An 18,690-nucleotide genomic window follows, 5' to 3' on the forward strand; every position below is an offset into this window, starting at 1 on the left:
TAGACAAAATATCGTCTAATGGCGGCGGAGTTGACCCACTGCTAATTTTGCACTGCCATTAGTTGTTTGTTTATGACTCTTCAAGGTTGGTCGCATATTAGCACCACAGACGTCCTTTCCAACGACATTATATTTTACCTACGGTCCCCTCTAAGCCGATGTCATAATTTCACAGAAGACGCTCTTAGAGAAATATTTTTGTAACTCCAGTCTTCTAGATCTAGGTCTTGACTTTGCTAGACTTTCTGCACCTTGAAAACCCCCTGGTGTTGCAGTAACGGTCCCATTATGTAGCCTTAGTAAAATACATACAAATCAGAGTAAAAAGCAAGACATAATTTTTCCCATACATCAGAATGTACTCCAAAACTTCTCGGATAATATTCGTTTCTAATCCTACATTAAGCTTCATTTGAGCAAAATAAAATCTGATATAACATAACATGATCATTCATGTAATACCCCAACCGTTATCTACCCCATATTCGCCTTGGCCCAAATAAAAAACCAATCCCTAAATACATACGACTATAGCATATATTTATATGCATATAAAAACCGAAATCCCATTCACAGATACGCGGTATTTTTTATAAATCCTCTCTGGCAACAATACAGAAGTCACCCCAAGTAGCCACCCCTTCTACGCATGCGCGCTCACCAACTTCACGTGGTTACCAGAAACCAAGCTTTATACGCGGTAACTTCACGCTTAAACTGTATATATTCTTTAATTTACCTCTAATATAAAATACAACGCATCCATACAATCCGTCTCATATAAAAACCTCATTTTATTGTACGAGAAACAGTTTAGTAAAGTGCTTTTTATAGTCGCACGAACGTTTAAGGCAAATAATGCAGATCGATAGATTCTCTTTAATTATTTGTGTTCAGTTCGCGTGTTAATAATAAATACGTAATACGGGCCTAAGAGTATACAATACAACGAATTCCTCCTTCGCTTTAAGTGTTAGAAATAGTCGATCAGTTTCAGTGTTGATATTATGTCGAAGTCATTGAAGGCTCATCGTCTAAGTGCAGAATTCGCCGAAAAGAGGAGTCAACAGATGAAGAAAACCGATCCATCGAACTTATAGCAGTCGCCTGTAAGTACTTAGTCAAACGATTATTGGATTTTATGTCTACTGCCCTAATACCCTACCCCTTTGCTTATTGCACCTTCTTTTGAAGAAACCTTAATCAATACATTCCGTAATGCAAGCATGAGATCAACTAAAACAAATACAACATGGATAGTTCATTATCAAAATTGTGACCACTTGAGACGATAAAGGAATTACCGAATATGTTTTTTTGGTTATTGTTTCAGGGATGTTTGTGGTTCTTAGGTTATGTCAGGGTGGATTCAGAAGCGATGCCAATATTAAGTTTATTATGTCACAGTATATATTTAGTGTTATAGTGTTTAGGATGTAGAATTTAACCTGACTTTTTAATGATATAATGCATGTTTTGAAAAAATGTTTTACGTAATATATCACCCGATTTCCTTTTTCTATTGAACTACGAGTACCTACTCTCTAACTTTGATTATTTTAACCACTAAAGAGATAAAATTTACATAAATACGTCTCCTTTCTACACATTGCGTCTCCGTCCTAAACTTCAAACGTTGGCTATTCTTTACAAGGTAAATAAACGATATAAAACATTTAGAAGTATTTTCCAAACAATTTCTTTATTTCAAAATAATATATATGATTAAACTTGAACAGATAAGAAAAAACAGATCTTGATCACGTGACCTGTCGATAGCAAATGTCATTCCCATACATTTTTCTAGTTTTCGAAGCGTTTGCGATCGTAGAAAGAGAATCGACCTTCCAAGACCACCACGATCCAAACTCCATAATTGACTTACCGTGCCCTGACCGTGCCTAACTTATGATAGGAACATTCGCCCTGATAAACTTTCGGCATGCATACAATGAGGTATTTAGTCTAGCTATTTAGACTCTCGGTCTATAGCTTGGCAACTTCGTTCGTAATGCTCCCGATGGTCTGCGCGGGCCGGGGGCGTGTAGCGCGAATGAAAAACCCTCGACAGATGCCTCACTTCCCCGCACGCACGATTTCACACACGTGCAGTATTTCCCCCCCGTCGCAAGCATGTCATGAGATCATATCAACGAACTTGCTAGTTGTGAACTCAATTTGCTTAATTATGTCAATAGTCTTCTCAACTTGAATACTGCTTGTTTTGTCAAATGATCATCATCATCATCATCATATCAGCCGATGGACGTCCACTGCAGAACATAGTCCTTTTGTAGGGACTTCCAAAGATCACGATACTGAGCCACCTGCTTCCAGCGAATCCCTGCGACTCGCTTGATGTCGTCAATCCACCTGGTGGGGGGTCGACCAACACTGCCCTTACTAGTCCGGCAAATATTAGGTACTACTTAGGTACATACTCCGTACTTTGTTACTTAAAGTAGGATTCTAGATCGTCATTTGTCTTACGGCGTGTGCCAAGTTAAAATCTAGGTTAGAATAATAAGCAGGGCCTCACTAAGTACTAGGAACGATGTTAGCCGGAAAAGTGGGGCGTGCTGAGGAAATATGAATAATCAAAAAGTACATTAATAAAAGTCAGCTAAATAGGCACAAACTTGCGTTATTAACTTGGGAATAGAGTGATTATTTTTAATCGGCAATAAGAAAATCCGCTTTTTGTTATCCACAACGAATAAAATATCTTGGTTTATCAACTTTAGTTTTTCTGCCCTTTATATTAATTATTAATTTATGTTTGCTAATATAAAATTTAAGATAATATCATTATGACAGAAAAAACAGGCCATGTAAGTGTTGGGCTTAAAATGGTGTTGATTTATTTCTAAATTGATTATAATGTTGACTAGTCTAACTATTTCAATTTTAATTCCTACTTAGCTGTGAATTGTGATACCTTGTGAAAATTTAAATGTTACTCTTCTTTGAATTTGTGTACTTATCCACCGTACCGTACTTAAATACGGTACGGTTCATCAAACTACGTTCGTTCTATATATCAAAAACGAGAAAAAATAGGAATACGTAGAGAATTAGATACTGGTCAGTTTTTCTCTTGGAGAATAGCAAAGTTAATCTATACTTAATATTATAAAGTTGAAGAGTTTGTTTGTTTGTTTGATTGAACGCGCTAATTTCAGAAACTACTGGTCCGATTTGAAAAATTCTTTCAGTGTTAGATAGCCCATTCATCGAGGAAGGCTATAGGCTATATATTATACCCCGTATTCCTACGGGAACGGGAACAACACGGGTGAAACCGCGCGGCGTCAGCTAGTCAATAATAATTATTAATAATTTTTAAGCTCTCACCAAATGTCATGATCATATTTTAGTATAGAATCCTCCTTCAGTCGTGTTCCTCATATATGAGGGGTGTGACCACCACCCTTGACATTCAGTTTTATTGTGTCACGCCATCGTGTGTAGAATATTATAGTAACACCTCTATTCTGACACTGATGTATATTTCAACAATAATCCCACTATGGATGTATGTCTTTCACGCAGCAGATACTGATTTGGTTGAAATTTGAAATAGAGGTAGATTATATACAGTACTAGCTGACGCCGCGTGGTTTCACCCGCGTGGTTCTCGTTCCCGTAGGAATACGCAGATAACATATATCACCTATAGTCTTCCTCAATAAATGGGTTATCTAACACTGAGAGAATTTTTCAAATCGGACCAGTAGTTCCTGAGATTAGCGCGTTCAATCAAACAAACAAACAAACTCTTCAGCTTTATATATTAGTATAGATGTAGATTAACACAAATGCTACTGTATATCCCCAAATATCCCTTGTTTCTCATGGTATATGTGAATTCTACACGGCCGAAGTCGCAGTATTAATATTATTCGGCATATTATAGTAATTCACCTTCGACGGAACAATGTAAGTAGTAATAGTAACACATGACCAACATGGCGTCGCCAGCTGTTATTGTGTACGCATGCGCGGTGCGTTCCCGCCATGACAGCGTCGGAACAAAGGTGATTGACTGGCTTGCCTAGGTAACCGCCACCTATTCTGTAGTATAGACTCTTTACTATAGTATGTACTATAGAGTATGGACTGAACGTACCTGTAGCCGTACCTTTGTCGTCATCAACCCATATTCGGCTCACTGCTGAGCTCGAGTCTCCTCTCAGAATGAAAGGGGTAAGGCCAATAGTCCACCACGCTGGCCTAATGCGAAATGGCAGACTTCACACACGCAGAGAATTAAGATAATTCTTTGGTATGCAGGTTTCCTCACGATGATTTCCTTCACCGATTGAGACACGTGATATTTAATTTCTTAAAATGCATACAACTGAAAAGTTGGAGGTGCATGCCCCGGACCGGATTCGAAACCACGCTCTCCGGAATCGGAGGCAGAGGTCATATCCACTGAGCTATCACGGCTCTATATTTTTTTTTGTCTCATTTTTCAAGTGTCTGGGCCCAATTATAAAATGTTTTTTTTAAATTTCTATAGTAGGTATATCACGAAGAATCATGCACAAAGTCGCTATAGATAGTTTTGTGGCAATCCTTTACTAGAGATCTTTAGAAAGTTGATCTTTAACAGTGATTGTAGAAGAGTTGCCTTGATTGTGGATTTGATTTCTCATAATTATGCCGGGGTAAATGAAAAAAATATTACCTCTTCCCAAAGCTACCACGACCCGAACTTAGGTATTATGACTTTTTTTATAGTTGCTGTCCATACTTATAGAAAGGGCATGATCTAATGAACTTTCATCTTTTATAAAATCATGAAGCTCTTACTATACAAAATTTCAATCTAATTACCGCTCAAACCAAATGTCTCGCTAAGCCAAAGTACGAATTTTTTGACCCTCTACGTTCCTCTAATCTTCCAGCTTGACTTGGCATGGGTAGTCATCATGGGTCTGCTGCTTTATTATCTCACAAACGAAACGTCTCTTGAAACCGAGGTTCAAGTCACATTTTGACCCTCTACGTCCTCTCCCCTCTAGTCTTCCGGCTCGACTCTAGCAAAGCTTGCAGTCATATTAAGTAGCCTACAACAAATACTTAATAACAAAAACTAACGGTTATGATGATCGATGATTATAATTGTTAACTGCTTGTCCTCGTCGCTTTCGCTCGCGTAGATCCCATTTCTGTGGACATATCGGTATAAAAACCATGTACTTACAAACAGATTATAATCTATCTCAGTGTCAAATCGCTTAACAATGATTGTTAAGTTTTCTGAAACTTTCTAATAATCTGCGCCATTTTATTTATTTTCTTTGGCTAAAATTCTTCTGCAAAGTATCATAAAATGTAATACAATGAAAAGATGAATGAAATCGCTTAAGACGACCAAGAGAAATAAGGCTCTATTAATTCCTACTTAGAATGTCTTAATCGATATTTCGAATGTTTTGTACTTAAAGGAGAATGCCAGATCCTGACCCAGTCCTAACTCGGAATTTTGCGGAAAATGTAGATGTACTAAATATATTAAATTTTTAAATAATTGTTTTTTAATAAACCATTTTTACTGTTAAACTCCGGAATAAAAATCTGCCAAAAAAAGTAATTATATCCATTACGTTATTTCCTCATAGCTGACATTGTTTACTTATTTTTTAAAAACCTTATTTCGACCTTGGGTTCGAGCCCTTTAGAGCGTTTTTAGTGCATTCTAATTATTTTATGTTCAAAATGGCTAGAATCCAGAGCTGCGAAGTCAGATCAAAATGTAAAAATAAACTGTCATAACACTGTCAAACTATCAAAACTCGTAATAATTTGAAAATAATACCTCGGAGTAATTTGAAAATAATAAAATCACGTTTTTTTTAATGTATTGCATGTGCAATAAGTGCTTCTGTATTTACAAAAAACCAATCACGACGCTTTATCGTTATCTATTTCATAATAAACTGCACATATACTTAACCTTAAAATCAAACTTCAACTTGGATTTATTTTTATACCCCTAGTTATAAAGGGTTAAAAGGTAATATTTGTTTAATAGTACAAAAAATCCAATAATATGATATATAATATATTGTTGCAAATTATTTTTTTTAGTGGGTCAAACTTCTATACATTGTCTGGCATTGTCCATTAGCAGGAGTTTGTAGGGATGACCTGATAGGTCAACTGTTTTACTATTTTTTTTAAACACATTTCTATTACATTTAATTTTAAACACTCCATAAATGCTATTACATATTACATGAGACTGCACTCTGCGTAGTATGACGCATTGCGCATTTATTTAACTGATTTACATAGATCCCGATGCGCTGGCAAATGGCTATCGGACGCAGCTGCGGGATATAAAATATTAATATCACGGCTTTGTATTGAATAGCGTTTCTCTGTCCATTTTACAAATCCTTAATGTCTTTTGTAAGTATTCTATGTTTCCTTTTTGTGGTTGAAAGCTTCCACTCTTAGTGGAAAATCGGGAGTGTAAAGTTTCTTGTTTTAAAAGCATTTTCTTTGGGACAATATTGCTTGAACGTTTCGCCTTGTGTTTCTATTTTGTCTTTTTATCTGGAAGAAAGTAACAGACAAAAAACATTGAAAAGTACGCTTTTTACTGACTGGCTTTGGAACCCTCGTAATATCACCATTACCTAATGATATTATTACCTAACGTTTCGAAAATTGAAATAAATGGATTTTGAGTTTTAGTTTTGAGATTGATGATTATTATTTTTTTTTTTTTTTTTTTTTTTATTTATTTTGTACCAATAATAGTAACACACAAAAGTAAAAAAGAAAAACAGTGGACAAGGAAACACTTATCTCTATAAGAGATCTCTGCCAGTGACCCTTGGCAGTGGGAGAGATTTTAAACAAAAGAAATGGATAGGTACAACAGAAAAAAAGTGAGAAAACATATTATACTTAATACATAAATAATAAAAGTAAATAATATTAAATACATTAAAAATAACACTAATAAATAAATTGAAATAAATATATAAATTATAACAGTACATATCAATACTATATATAAATAATAACTAAATAAATACATATATACATACATACATATAATATATCTATGATGATAAAGAAAGATAGTGTTCACGAAGTCGATGTTTGAAGGTATCAACAGATGGGTTTTTTTTGAAAATGGTATCTGGTAGTGAGTTCCACAGACGCGCTGCGATAACTGAAAAAGATTTAGCACAAAAAACAGTGTTATAGGGAGGCACAGATAGAGATTTTAATTTTACACACGAACGCACCGGTCTGAGACGGCGTGGGGATTCGTGGAAGAGCTCCCGCAAGTAGGAAGGACAAGAGGTATTTAAGATTTTGAACAGCGTCGTGAGTATATGGATATTCCGGCGATGACGAATAGGGAGCCACTTCAGTTTATTACGGAAATAAGAAATACGGTCGAATTTGCGCAATCCGTATATAAATCGGATGCACAAATTCTGAAGTCGATCGAGTTTGTCGAGTAGCTCCTCTGTCGCATCTAAATAACAAACGTCAGCGTAGTCAAGAATAGGAAGGAGAAGGGATTGGGCAAGTAAGATTTTAGTACGTAAAGGAAGAAAATTTTGGAAACGCTTAAGGGAATGAAGCGAAAAATGGATCCGCCTACTAACCTCATTTATGTGGCCAGACCACGATAAGTTACAGTCAATTTTCAGCCCAAGATTTTTTGCTGTATTTGACAAGGGTATTGGTGTGCCGTCATATACTATAGGAGATAAATTTTTAAAATGAATACGACTCCGTAATTGTCGACCTCCTACAATCATGGCCTGCGACTTTCCAGGATTTACAAGTAGGCCATGTGCATCAGCCCATTTCTTGACATTTTCCAAATCCACATTAACAGAATCCACTGCCGAAACAAGATCCGTGACAGAAGCATGCCTATATAGTTGCAAGTCGTCTGCATAGAGGTGATAGTGAGAGGATATTACTTTGGTGATTTGATTTATAAAAATGGAGAATAAGAGAGGAGACAGGACTCCACCTTGGGGTACGCCAGCCGAGATGTCTGCCCACTCAGAAAGAGTTTCATCAAAGCTGACTCTCTGCCGTCGGCCAAAAAGATACGACCTGAACCATTCAATTACAGGCGGTGAAAGGTTTAAAGAGTGGAGAATGCCGAGGAGAACATCAAAATCCACCGAGTTAAACGCATTGCTAAAATCAAGAAGTATGAGTACAGTCAGATTCTTGTTGTCCATAGCAATGCGAATGTCCTCGGTGACCTTGAGAAGTGCGGTGGTGGTGCTGTGCATTGGACGAAAACCAGACTGGTATAAACTCAAAAGATTATTGTGACAAAGGAAGAAGGAGAGTTGTCTAAAAACGGCATTTTCTAAGATTTTTGAGATAATGGGCAATATAGAAATAGGTCGATAGTCCGAGAAAGAGGAAGGGTTAGATATTTTAGGTAAAGGGATAACATGGGCTAGCTTCCACGCGGTAGGAAAACATTTAGAGGTCAGGGAAAAATTTAGCACATGGCTGATAATTGGTGCTATAGCCTCACTGATGAGGCTAAGCATGTCTCGGCTTATGCCATCACACCCAACGGCTTTTGTGGAGATGTTGCGGATTGCTTTTTTAACTTCATCAACTGTGATATCCTGAAAGATGAAGTCATCGCAATTGTGAATAACACTAGCCAAATTTTGAAGAGTTTGGGATTTAGTTGAGGAAGGGATTTTGATTGGAGGGGTGGAAAAGTATTATTAATTATTAGTCTTTTTTTACCTGTAATCTCAAAACCACTATCGTCTAAACTTTATAGTTTCCTTCCTTACTTACCTATGGTAGGAGCATGGGATGATATTTCAGCTTTTATAAAAAGACTAAGGTCTGACTGTAACAGACTCTCAGACTAAAATGTTTGGCGCGGATCGCTTGGATGGCTACCACGTAGGATGCCTAATTGCCTAGCCAGTTAGCTACGACTACGTACTGTTGAAGTAGAAGAAGAATAGGCTAAGAGCACGTAATAGTTAGACATACCTCGTTTTATGAAGCCTGAAATTTTGTCAACCAGGTTTCATGAGTTCCAATTATCTAAATATAAACCACAAATAGTTTCCCCGGCATAATATTATGAGTAATCATATCTGCAGTCGCTAGTCGCTTAGCTTCCGCAACCCGGCAAAAACACCGTTCACCATCAAAGGATTAGAAAATTGTCCCATGGTCCGAAATTGGGCCCACTCTAAACTCTCTCCACGGAACGATACAGAAATGAAAAATGAACTACAAACCTTGTATTTTTTATTAGATTACGCCATTTGAATCTTAGACGAAATAGTAATGGCCAACAAGGAAAATATCAGGGGAAATTGATTTCATTATTTTCATACTGATCCATCTTTGCAAATGCGTATTTCACTGATTGACATTGGTTTTCGGCTGTCTTTGAAAATGCGCGTTATCTTTGAAAGTGACCGTCAATCGTCATCGGATACGTTTGACAACCAATTCAATAATATGTAATATATTTGTCTTTGTAGTTTTTCTTGAGATTTTGGCAATATGTGTCAAATTGATGTCAAACCCCTAAAAAAGCTGTCAATTTGAAACAGGTAATGCACTAAATTTGATATCAAACGGATCAAGTTGCACAAATGCACCTTTATTATGTAATTTAGCTGATTTGGCCAACGTAATTCTTTTTGGGAATTGGCCTCATAAAATAACCTTATAGGTTTTAATTTATGGCCGGAGCGTTTGACAAAAATTAGGTAACAATAATAATTAGTTTGACGTTTAGTACATCAAGTAACATTGTGACGTCACAAAATGGACGACAGCGTTTTTGACGTTTGGAAAATTTTAAAAAATACATGATTATTAAATTAAGTTTTATAAGAAATTCTCAACTTTTATATATTAATTAATATCGATATATTTCGGACCCTCATTCAATGTACCTACTACACGAAATTATTATTGCTTTAATTAAATTTGAGTCAGCTACCTATGGTAGGAACATGGGTTGGTAGTTTGCCATTTCGGCCTTCTTAAATGAAGTTTGTCTGGCCATTGCAGGCTCTTGTACTATAAACAAATAAGTACAAATGACTTAGTCCTTGTTTGCGGGGCTCGTGACAAATACACCAGTAATTACACTCGTGACGGACGGAACGGACGGACGGACGACGAATATAGATAACTTGTTAATATTGCGGGCTGTACTCGACGCTTCCTGTGACAATTTCGGACGTGATTTCCTGCTTGGGAATTTCTTGGATGATGGAGTATTTTTAAAAATTCTTCCACGAATTACTTAATACATCGACGCGTAAATAATTTATTGAAGAATTCTGAAAATTTGTTTTTACTACTAGTCGTTGACCGCGGCTTCGTCTGTTTGTAAATCTTTTTTTCTAAATCTCGGGAAGTATAATTCTTGAGACTCATGGATGAAAAAGCACATAATATTTTGATTCGTTTTTTTTCATTATTATAAATGTGTAGTGTACAAGTAGCTAAGTAAGTCCTACCTACGTCCTACATGTAAGCTATGCCTAATTGAAATAAATTTTTTTTTCAAACTAACTCTGCGTGTTATTGCTTGTATACACGTGTATAACTATGTAACTTACATACATCCATTGGTAAAATAGATTGGAGCAATAAATCCCCTATGCTAATGCAACAAGAGCTATATTCCCGTGCGAGTATAACGTATGTTATTTATTTTGTTGTGTTCCCGTGTGTATACAGTGTGTTCTGTTTTTGGACACGCGCCAGACCGTGGCTCCGGCGGGCTTTTTACTCTCGTTACAGATCACACTTGCGACATGTCGTCTTGCCAACGAAATGGAAAAAATTGAAATGGATTTTCTTTAGAAAAACCATTGTTGCACAATTTTGATGTATTTTTCAAGAATCTATGCTTACTACTATGCTCTGACATTCTTTGGAAAAAGATAAAATATCTTTTTCGTATATAACACTAGGTATATATGGTATTGTAAAGGTATTTTTTTATAATGTGGGATAACGCTTGAATGCAATGCTCAATGACATAAGCTTGTAAGCTATGTGCGTCCTAAAACCTACTTCCCTATAAACATTACGTAAGGATAATAGTTGTAGGTTATAGGGAAAAATTTTCGAAGCGTTTGCGATCCAAGAAAGAGAATTGACGTGCGACTTGGCTACAGGAGTAGGTACTATATGTAGTCACATCGAAAATTTCAACAGACAATTTATTCTTACTTTTGAGTCTAATCAAAAGTCTGTGATTGGTTCTAATTTAGCTTTCAATATTTGACCCAAACGTACTTACTTAATATAAACGAAAATATTACTCTCTCTTTCGTCCAATCGTAACGAAAGTCAAAGCGATATTTTCGATTCTGACGCTATTGACAGACATTATAGGCGGATTGACGCAACACATCCGCCTTGCCGAAATTATATTTGTCTGATATGTCTTGTCGTGACGCATCAGAACAGAATCGGTATCATACATATTACATGCCAAGGTTTACACTACGTGTTGTGACATGGCTTCTGATGTGCCGCTTATAAAATGTATGAAACTGATTCTGTCTGATGCGTCACAACACGACATTTCAGACAAATGTGAATCTGGCTTAAATTATTTGTCTTTATCTCTTATGTCGTAATGCGCATCGAAGGCCCACAAAGAAAGAAATGAAAGAAAGGAAGAAATTAAATTTATTCAAATTTAAGTGTTACAGACAGTTAGGTACGTCAATTTTATTATTATTATTTCTTTCTGTCAGAGTAACTTAAGATTCGTATTGAAACAAAAAGTCGCAAGTGTGCGCTCGCCGTGAGATAGATCATCGGTATTAGCGCTAAAATCAATGTCTTTTTAACGACCGGTGCCACTCCAATTTGCCACAAACGTGTGCAGTCATACTTTTATTGCTCGCTCGGGTCTGACTCATACTTGCTTACTGCTTACTGATTTGATGGAGTATGACATTACGATATCTAATATTAGACTGTGTTACATAGAGCTAAAGTAATGCCTGTAATGGCTAGACTGTCGTTCATTTTATATTCTAGGAACTCATTTGGTACCTACTCTTGACCTGGCGTGTATTGAGAATTTCTTGGATTTGGACCAGGAATATTCCTTTGGCCTTCTCCTTGAAACATTTCCATTCACCCTCCATATAGCCCTTTTGTTAGTCTCCTATCATTCATCCTCTCTTCGTGCTCAAACCATCTAAGCATATCTTTCTCGAGTTTAGCCACTATAGCTGGGCATGTTCGTTGATGACACTCCCATGATATGCGGGTGACGGGAGGGGTTGAACAACTGCGCGGGTATGAAGTCGTGCGCGCGGGGCAACGCCCCTCCCGGCCCGCGCGGGCCATCGGGAGTGTTACGAATGAATTTTCCAAGCTACATCTTCTTTTATACCTAGTTTTCTTATTACACAATATTCCTCAATGCTCTCATCTCCTGCTTAGCTTTTTGTAGTATCTATCTACCATTATAACAAACAGTGGATCCTTTAAATGGGTAAATAATTGACTTTCTTTTAATTTTTTAATTAGAATGCATTTTTTCTTATCTATATTATATGCATTGTAAATAAAATCAAAATTCGTTTATTTCAAATAGGCTTCGTTTATACCCACTTTAGAAACGTCAAGTTTGATTTTTAAAGACTCTACTACCGGTTCAGACAATAATTTATTACCATTTTTGGATCAAATTGAAATTCTTTCCTTTTTGATAAGGGTGTAATATGTGCCCCAATGAAGCCTTCACAGTTAAATAGAACACGTGTAAACGAGTCATGGTTGCTCATTACTCATCGTTTCTATAAACGCCCTGCTGTTGTTAATGATTTAATTAATCTATGGGGAGTGATGAACTGATGACTCATTTATCGATGATATTTATACACCTATACTATATGCGTTTGGTGCCTTTTTTTTTAAATTAAGTTAATAAGCTTTTTTATTTCGCCGTGCATATGTCTATCTGTATGTCTGTCAAAAGTCAAAACCACAGAACAGAATAGATAAAACGCTTAACCTAGTGCACTGTATATATTTTTTCTATTCTATTTTGCATGTGGTTAAAGCCACATTTATGATGGATGTGAGGATATTACATATTGAAATTAATATACAGCATGTCCCGTAAATGGTGGAACGCAAATGGTAGATACACCACATAATTATCTGAAACGAATTTGAATAGTTTTGAAAAATTCCCTAGGGTGACCAAGTTATATTTATTTTTCGGATTTTTCAAATTTTTATTCTGAATCAGTTTTTTCAATGCTGCTGGAGTTAAGATTTTGAAGATCTGATTTTTGCTAAGCATTACGGATTAAATTACCAATTAAATAAGAGATACCCTGTATATTAAGCAATACAATGAAAGTGTAAATAAAATCACGTTCTAAGTTAACGCAGACATAAGCTGTGGACATCACAAAAATATATGGATATTAATATAAAATAACATAGCATATGTATGTATGTGTGTGTATAAAATACCATGGCAATGCTATTCGAGCTGAGAGTATACACTTTACTTTAAGAGTGTGCAATATGTAATTTGGTGGTTACAAATAGTTCTGGATCTCAGATTCTGGAAAAGTTAGGAGCCTGATATTTGGGTAAATTATATTTCAAAGTGTTAGCTTCGTTTTGACTATACAAAATACACAATTTGTAAAACTTTTCTCCATAGTTTATTTTTTTGAAAAATACATGTTTTGCTCACATTTTGCTTTCAATTTCAGGAAAAGCAAACTTATTTTCTTAAATTTTTGTTTTGTATAGAAAATTAGGTATATATCTTGAACATGGCCATTTTGTTTTTTGTTATGTTGTTTAATTTACTTGCAATTAGGTAAAAATGGTTTTGGCTCTCACGTCATAAAAAAATTTGCGTCGCGCGTCAATCGCTCCGTGCTTTTCACTCACGTGAAAGTCATAATTGCGCTTGCGCTTCGAATTTTATTCATATCGTACCGACGCGCTGCGCGCTCTTAAGTATTCGAGTATATGTACGCTCCTCCATTCCTCGTTCCCAGTTGTGGTGACAAATTGACAATCGGCTCGCAATCGGAGCGCGACACGCAGCTGCACCCTACAAATTGACTCGGCGACGATCGATTCCGATCGAATCTTAATTGATTACAACATCGCTTTTCGTTGCATCCATCCGTTGATCTCGTTGTATCTAATGTTACGTGGTATGTTCACAAGTTAGCCATATAATTCACCTGATGTTAAGTGATGGAGCTATTGTAGGGGCACCCCCAGGGGATCATTCACCCGCTGAGTGTCAGATTATCAAACAAATAGTGTTTAATTCGGAACTCAGAAAGTGGTTGAATGAGCCCCTGGGGGTGCCCCTACAACATCTATTAGTTCCACTGTAAGATGGAAGCAGGCTAACATACAACAGGTACATGTTTATTCTACCCATACCTCTGACGGTTTCTACGCGGTATCGTACCGGAACGAGTAGCCCCCGCCAAAGTCTACCACCATACCAGACCAGAGCCAATTTAGAAAATACAATGATCTAAACTGTCCCTTCCTGGGAATCGAACCCAATACCTCTTTGTTGAAAACCACAGCAATACCTGCGCCAGAGAGTTTGTCACATATATTAGCGGATGCTTGCAACTTCGTCCGCCCTTAAACCTCCTTAATCCGGCCCTGTCGTAAAATTCGTTCTTAGGGGACGACTACTAACTATAAACTATCTCTCGGCCTAATTTCGTCTTTGTACTTCAAGCTGTTTTCGATATTTCGTTTCCTTACGCTTTTATATACTCATATGTAATAAATAGATATTATAGATTTTAGGTATGACAATATATCTTTTGCCTTCATCACTATCATCACTTTCACAAAATTATACCGCGCGAAAAAATAATACTGGACGAGCTATATGGCTTATAAAATGAAATGCTTTTTGTCAAGCAAAAAAATATATCAGACCTTCATTCCTTCATAAAAAAATTACGACATTTTCGTAATATTTTATTAGCCCTGGAACCAAAGTACAATAGAAATCTGTACTGAAATAGCAATTAACTGGCACGCGAATAGCTCTAAAATAAAAAAAAAACATATAAAATGATAGAGCTTTTAAATTTTACCTTTTAAAATAACATTTTTATTTGGCGTAGAATAAAAGCTTTCGCTCGGCGCAGCTATCCGCATTCAATGGCGGCGCTTTGAAGCGATAACCGCTTTATAGCGCTTTAAAGTGCTTCATAGGATTTGGTTCTTTCCCACTATGCTCTCACTTGGCTTTAAATTGCAATTATCTTTTCACTTTTGGTGGTATTTTTAACCCTCGGAAATACGAGTGAAGGAGGTTTTAAGCCGGGATAGTGCAATAATGCTTAGCAATTTGTCGATAAAAGTGGTTTATTTAACACTAGTGATACGCTTCGGTTTCGCACGTATATTTTTGGTGCAAGCATGGTTTTGAGAAGTCAAGTACCTACCTATAGCTGTGCCAGTGCTTATTTATTTATTTATTTGGTCCACCAGTGACTGTTGCAGCATTTTTTTTTTTTTTTATTCTTTACAAGTTAGCCCTTGACTACAATCTCACCTGATGGTAAGTGATGATGTAATCTAAGATGGAAGCGGGCTAACTTGTTAGGAGGAGGATGAAAATCCACACTCCTTTCGGTTTCTACACGACATCGTACCGGAACGCTAAATCGCTTGGCGATACGTCTTTGTCGGTAGGGTGGTAACTAGTCACGGCCGAAGCCTCCCACCAGCTAGACCTGGACCAATTAAGAAAACCTCAATCGGCCCAGCCGGGGATCGAACCCAGGACCTCCGTCATTAAATCCATCGCGCATACCACTGCGCCACGGACGCCGTCAGATTTACACAACTACAATCTAAAAAAACACAAACACAAGGCTCTGCACAATCAAATGAAGGTAGACACGGCATGCACATTTCCGTAATATTAAAATAAATTAACGATTACATTACAGTGCTACAAGGTTTAAAAAAAATACTACGTCGGAGAGACGCCAAGAAACATAACAGATACTCTTTTTAAAAAAAACATCACGTATGGTAAACCACTTGCAGGCATAAAATTAGGCAGGGAAGTAGTTTATCGTCTATAGTTAAGTCCGCTAAGAAATGATTTTGCGACACGGCCGGCTTAGGAATCTCGCGGGCATACGCTAATTTTATTTTATTAGATTTTTGTTATAATAAATTTAGTCACATATCCTAGCAAATTCTTAATAGACGTTTTATTAGTAGATACTATATAGAATGTACCATATACCGCATGGCTTGTTCACCGCCAAGCCGGCGCCACGCGTAGGTGGGCGAAGATAGATGCCTTCCATGTCATTTGTTTGTTCTCGATGCCAAAGAGGATTTTATACTATGAATTTAATAAATAGACGGTTCAAAGCAAGTGAATTCATTGAAATATAGTAGTTTTCATTTTAATTTAACTCATAGACAATGTTAAATATTATTTTTGACGGCCTCACAGTGTGCAGTGGTATTTACAAGACAGAGGTTCCTCGGTTCAGTCCCCGGCTGGGCCGATTGAGGTTTCTCAATTGGTGAAAATATCGTTACAGAATAGCCTAGCCATGATGATACCCATATGACCAACCAACACTGGAGCATCGTGGTGGGTCTAAGCTCCATATATTAGTCCTTAAGGAGTGAGGATTGGCCCTGTAGTTGTATAAAATAGGCTGATAATGGACCCCTGTGACGATGGTTGACCTGTGACATTAGAAAAATGTATGGGATTGACATTTGTTATCGACAGGTCACGTGATCAAGATCTGTCATTCCCATACATTTTTCTAGTTTTCTAAGCGTTTGCGATCGTAGAAAGAGAATCGGTATGCCATTTGGCTATAGGGGTAGGTGATGTAAAATATCGGGGACCTATACCACCCACCATGGAGAGACTACAATTGCATGCTAATGTTTATGGCGTAATGTGCCAATAAAGCATTTCTATTGTGTATTTAAAGTTGCCTTTAAAGGTATGAAATACTACCTTCAATGGTCTTGAAAACGTATCTATACTTTTTATATCCGTGGTAAAGAAGTGTTTGTGTGGTAGGGGTAATCACAGCATCTACTAAACCGATTTTGAGAGTTCCTTTACCAATAGAAAGCAACGTTATTTTTGAGTGGCATAGGGTAAATTTTACCCTATGCCACTCAAAAATAATATTTTTAATCATCCCACGGGAACTGGAACTACGCAGGTGCAACTGCGGGGCGTTAGCTAATCGTATGAGACTCGGCCCTTCTTGGGATGCCATTCCGCTATTTTACACTCGTCGATGAAATATTCGCCTATCGCAATTTGAACTTTATTTCTATGGGATGCCAAAATTAAAATCTCACTAACAACTAAGTTTCCATGGAAACTAACGATGTCACTCGTAAAATACGTGTAAAGTTACCAATGTTACTAATATTATAAACGCGAAAGTTTGTATGGATGTTTGTTACTTTTTAACGCCGCAAGTACTGTACCAATTTGGCTAAAATTGGATTAACACATAGGCTACTTTTAATCTATGGTCCGAATTAAGAATTTTTATCTATGGTTCCCGCGGGATTTGTGAAAACTCTGAACTCCTCGCGGACGAAGTCGCGGGCGTCCGCTAGTTTTGTAATATGTATAATACAGTGTCTTTAGTTCTAATAGTTTTAGGTAACATGTGACAAGGGGAACTGTTTTCATCATCCTAATGGACAAATATTTGACCGGTTTACCCTCATATATTAATCATGTGAAATGACCTATTTAATTAGACCGTATGCCAATGACGTAGGGTCCAAATTAGGATGCGTTTTATAGTTACAATATAACGACCCCTAAGTAAGTCAGTGAGGCAGACTCAGGGGGTCTCATTATAGGGTTGTCATCGTGTTTCAAACAATATTTCCCCACGTACATAATTCGCTAACACAGTCGATTTCTAAACGAGATCATTTCATACATTTTTGGTCCAAATATGGATGTGCCGGCCAAAACCGGGCTCGTTTGATGTTATGGTTCCCATACAAGACATACTAGGAGATAATAATTATAGGTAGTAGGTACATTGTATTTTATAAACCTGCCTTCCAAGCGGCCGATCAAAAAATAGCACACACGATGTTATTTTTCGCTTTTTACTTTATTTTTGTGATTTTGAAGTCGGTTATTGTTCTGTTTTTAGTGTGTCCTAGCATTTAATTTTCATAAAAATTAAATAGGACCAATCTGGAAGTATATATACTCTTTCAAACAAAAAAATATTTTTTTTAAAATTGATTAAGAAATGACAAACATGAAAAAAAATAAAAACATACGCGACGGTTTGAGAACCTCCTCCTTTTTTGAAGTCGGTTAAAAAGACCAAATTAGTGGCTATGCCAGCAGTTACAGTGTTAAACGAAACTCAGCAAACGGTTTCGGTGGCTTTCATTTGTGAAAGCGACCGAGTTATCAAATAGCCCAACACGGCCACGACCCATTAGTGAAACCGTTTTGCAGAGAGCGAAGGAGAATCGATATAACGCCCCAAATACGTAACCCGATGAGGGAAACCTGTGAAATGGGTCGTGGTGTATATTGATTATGTCATTTGGACACTATCCAGATGCCAACATTGACCTTGATATTGCCCAAGTTTT

At 36.9% G+C, this 18,690-nt stretch overlaps 1 protein-coding gene across 9 annotated transcripts in view; it reads left to right on the plus strand.

Annotated features, from left to right (window-relative positions):
- LOC112057842 (uncharacterized protein CG43867) overlaps positions 1-18,690 on the plus strand; it is a 408,406-nt gene that overhangs the window by 335,695 nt on the left and 54,021 nt on the right. The window contains exon 1 of one of the 9 annotated variants that reach the window (XM_052886271.1): positions 713-1,109. The exons of 7 other annotated variants lie outside the window; for them this stretch is intronic. The gene's annotated coding sequence lies outside the window, so the exon portion shown is untranslated. Of the gene's footprint in view, positions 1-712; positions 1,110-18,690 lie in introns of those variants that run through there. One more of the 9 variants, XM_052886269.1, reaches the window with a different exon arrangement.

The sequence above is a fragment of the Bicyclus anynana genome, chromosome 16, assembly GCF_947172395.1.
Source record: "Bicyclus anynana chromosome 16, ilBicAnyn1.1, whole genome shotgun sequence".
In the NCBI taxonomy this organism is placed as follows: domain Eukaryota; kingdom Metazoa; phylum Arthropoda; class Insecta; order Lepidoptera; family Nymphalidae; genus Bicyclus; species Bicyclus anynana.